Here is a 4647-nt window from a genome sequence, read left to right as displayed (position 1 = left end):
TGTATGGGTGGCAATATACTGTGGGGGTAGCTATAGGGGTATTATATTGTGGGGCAGCTATGGGGGGCATTAGACTGTGGGCGTGCAGCTATGGTGGGCATTATACTGTGGGGCAGCTATGGGGCATTATACTGTGGTGGTCAACTATGGGGGGGCATTATACTATGTGGGGGCAGCATACTGTGTGGTATCATTATACTGTGGGGTCAGCTATGGGGGGCATTATACTGTGTGGGCATTCATGGGGTCTGTCAGACAAGGCAGCTGGGCTTAGGCGTGCGCAGGGATCTGGTGGTGTTGGCCAGAGATAGGGGGCCCAAGCTGCATTCTTGCACTAGGGTCCATGAGCCTTTAGCTACACCCGTGCGTGCGTGCGTGCGTGCGCGTGTGTGTGTGTGTGTGTGTGTGTGTGTGTGTGTGGGTGTGTGTGATCCTGGCCATAAATAGCCAATTAGTAACTCCTCTTTTTGGCCCTATTTACACATGCAGTTTAAATGCAGTTTTTAATCCAGTTTTTGGAGCCAAAGACAGGAGTGGGTACAAAAGGAAGAAAAAGTATAGAGGACAGACTGATATATCTCCTACGTTTTGTATCCACTGCTGAGTTGTAATAAGTATACAGACGGATTGTGTTTCCTATTAGGGTATGTTCACACAGGTCGGATACGCTGCGTAAAAGTACACAATGTATCCTACCTAGAATCCGCTGAAAATTCCCGGCCAATAGAAAAGCACTAAATTGTGGTGCCGATTTTCGCTTGGAATCGTCGCTGTGGAAAGAGGAGCAGGGAAAAAAAGGCGAGTACTTACACAGCGAAAAGCTCCTCTGGCCTCCGTGCAGCCCAGGATCCTGTGATAACGCTGCAGCCCATGTGACCACTACAGTCTGTAATTGGCTGCATCAGTCACATGGGATGAAACGTCATAACAAGAGGCCAGGTTGCACGGAAGAACGGAGAAGCCGGGGTACAAGGAGCTGTCGCTATTTTAGTTTTTAAATAAATTTAAACCAAAATAAAGGTGTTTTTTTAATATAATTTGCGATTTCAGTGGTGGAATTGCAACTTTTTCTACGCAAAAATTGCAACATTTGCTATTTGCTTTACCTCTCCTTTTAATTCAATGGAGAAAAACCGCAAATCAAAAATGCAATGATTCTGCAGCATGATGCGAATTAAAAAAACTCAGTGGAATTTTTCTGTTTTGTTCATTTCATTTGTACAAATCTCATCCATTTTGCTGCTTCTGTAATACACTGTGGATTTTGTTCAATTAAATTAGTTGCGTAAAATTCCCAGTTACTTCGCCCAGTGTGAATATACCTTTAAACTTATATAGTTTCTAGCTACAAACAGTGCTTATCCTTTTGCCATTTTCAGCACAGTTATTAGTGATTAGTGATTAGCCTACCAATTTAGCAGGATAAAAATGAATACTGACATGAACTTTTCTTTCCATGAGTATGGCTTTATTAAAGGCTCACCATGACAACCTATTTTTTATATTGGTGGAATGTGCAGCTAGCAGTGGAAATGTAGTATTACATGCCAACCATTTAAATGAATGGCTGTCCACATTTCCCAATTTACAAATATGACTTTACCATACTATTTAGTCCCACCTGTCCTTGGAGTTCTGCCCGAACGCAAATGTCACCACCAATAACGGGCTTCCCAACAGCTGTGACTTTGGCATCCATCTAATGGCAAACATAGAAGAAGAGGGACTTCATAGACAAGATTGACATGGGCATATTATGGGGAGGGCCTGGTCTTTGGTAACCCCCCATGCCATGGTTCTTGGGTCAACAGCCCACCTCCTTGTTTGCTAGAAATGCAGTCCTTCTTGAGAATGGGGGTCCTTCACATGTTCTCAAAACCCAGAAGCAACAAGACCAGAGCCGGACCCTTCTCTCCAAGAGCTAATAGCAACCGCATAGCTTGTCACCATGGAATCTATGTACTTGCATCTAACTAAAAAAGTCCATAACAGGAAATGTGTTGTTTTTTTACAAAAGCTGCTTTAGACCCCGGCCACCCTCAACCCTAAGATCACGACAGAGATGACAAACCAAGCCAACTATAGAGGATTATGCACAAAAGCACATGAATAGAGACAAATACGGATGACTGTGCGCAGACCACTAATCTGTAAATGCAAAAAAATTATTGATGTTATAAAAAAAAAATCCAATTTTTTAGATATTCCATAAAGAAAGAAGTATAATGCGGCTTTCATGGCTGCAGCTACTGTGTGCTCAGCTGTAGTGTCACTTTGTGTTATATACAAGGTTATGGGGAATGAAGGTCAGGTCTTTTAAATCTTGTGGGCAGTAATTTGTTTTGCTCGGTTGTACGACACACGATCACGACAATGCAGGATTGCTTTCATTTCAAGTCAAAGAAAAAAAACATTTCAGACCCACGTTTTGCACAAAGATGATTCTTCAGACAGGGAAAAGTGCATGACTTTTGCTTTACTCTTATGCATAGTCCTTACAAAAAGGGTTCAGGCTGCTTTTCTGTTCTAGTCGTATTTGGCAGCCCCTTAACTTTCTGCTATCACTAAAGTACAGACGTTTTATGAACCCGGGCATCTTTTGCCATTTCTGTTTGTCATAAATGACATTTCTGGTTTCCTGATGTTTTCATTAATTGTCCAAAAATGTTTTTCGGTCATATAAAATACAAGTCATATTTGATGTTTTTGTTTTTTTTGCAGAAGCAATCTTTTAGAGAAATTAAACTTTTTTTCTTCATATACACATATACAAGATATGGTGGTCAGGATGAGTGCAGTTGGCAAGGAAATGTTTTGCTCAAGGCTAGTAACACTAATTTGATGTCAAATTTAGTCGGTTATTGGCCATTCCACTGATTTCTGTAAAGCAGCTGAGAAAATTTGCGTGCACAGATTAGTGTGGTCATGTAGGAAATTTATATACACTGTCTATGGCACAATACTACACAGCTAAATCGGCACTGCACTTTGAACACTCTTTGTATAAATCAATAGTACAAGCGAATGTAGGAAACTTTGTAATATATGTTATTAGAAGAAAAAAAAGCCTCTTTCTCCACTTATCAGCCTCTTTCCCCCTCCTAACTGTTCACTTACTCTGAATTTACTGCTGTCTTGATGAGTGCCCATAGGTATGCCCAAAGAGAGACCACATTATAAATGATAAATGTACACAATCAAAAAGGATCACACCCCTTCTTTACTTTCAACATTTCATGTGTGTAAGTATGTGATGTGTATATGTGGGGACTTTGTACATGTTCAGATTTTCAGTTAATTCATATGATCTACTAATTTTATTATGGAATCTAATGGAGCAAAACTCCTATTAATCCACGGAGGCATCATTACTGCACTGGGCCCTATTATAATTTATTTACAGAATTTTATAACAGATTTTATACATGACAATGACGTTCTTCTTAGCTCTGTGTTCTAGTTTTCTGCTCACATAAATGTCGTTTTTTTCGGCTGCAATTTCTTAGTATTATGCTGCACAGTTGAGTGATACCAGACGGTCACATACTTGGCTTCCTTGATTTGTGATTATCATTATAGAGACACTTTGGGGCTAATAGAAATCTTTTTGTCCTTAACACAGACCTCAGATGAAATAAGCTGACCAGTGCTTGAGAGCATCCATGTTCATCAATTGTATTTCTGCCATTGCTAACAAGACTACTAAAGAAAAGGACAAGTCTGAGTTCAATACATGTCACAGTCCATTATGCTGTTTTATAACTTAGTAAATGTTATTTAAAGGGAACCTGTCATGTTGCATTTGCTTTCTAATCTGAGGTCAGCAAGTTATAGAGCAGGATTTGCTGAGTAGAGTGATATAAGATTCATTACTTGTTATTTGATTTATTTAAATCACTGCTCATTCTGGGCTTAGGAGTCCAGTGGGTGGTCCTTTTTAATGATTGACAGTTATTTCTGCATGCACACTCATACAGGGAAGGCCGCCAATCACTAGGACCACCTACTGGATTCCTGTCCAGAGTGAGCAGTGATATAAATCAGTAAATAACAAGTTACTATGAATCTTTTCCCACAAACTATACATCAATCTACTCAACAAATCCTACTCTATAACATACTGACCACAGATTAGAACGCATATTTAGTGTAACAGGTTCCATTTAACTCTTGCTTGTTCAGCTGATTACCCCCAGCAGTCACGAGGATCTTGTGTCCCACGTTTGAATGGAGTGATGGACACCTAAGCACACTACCGCTCCATTCAGTGGCGTAACTACCGCGGTAGCAGCAGTAGCGGCTGCTACGGGGCCCGGGGCTTGAGGGGGCCCGGTGGCGCCGCTAGCAGCCGTTATGGCTACTACAGCGGTAGCGTCGCTACTGTGGGGCCCGCGACGCCGAGCCTTACACAGGCCCTCTCATGCCTGTAGGTGTCGCTAGCACAGGAGGGGGCCCCAGTGCTAGCGGCAGCCAAATACATGTATTCGCACTGAATGGCCGGGCATGTTCCGTGCCTGACCATCCAGTGCCTTACAATGACACTGATTGGCTAGCGGCGCGATGACATCATCGCGCCGCTTCCATGCTTAGAAGGTGCTGATTGGCGGGGCAAGTCATTCTGCCCCGCCAATCAGCGTCATTGGAGGA

This window comes from Rhinoderma darwinii, chromosome 4 (genome assembly GCF_050947455.1).
Source record: "Rhinoderma darwinii isolate aRhiDar2 chromosome 4, aRhiDar2.hap1, whole genome shotgun sequence".
NCBI lineage: Eukaryota > Metazoa > Chordata > Amphibia > Anura > Rhinodermatidae > Rhinoderma > Rhinoderma darwinii.
This window is presented reverse-complemented; position numbering follows the sequence as displayed.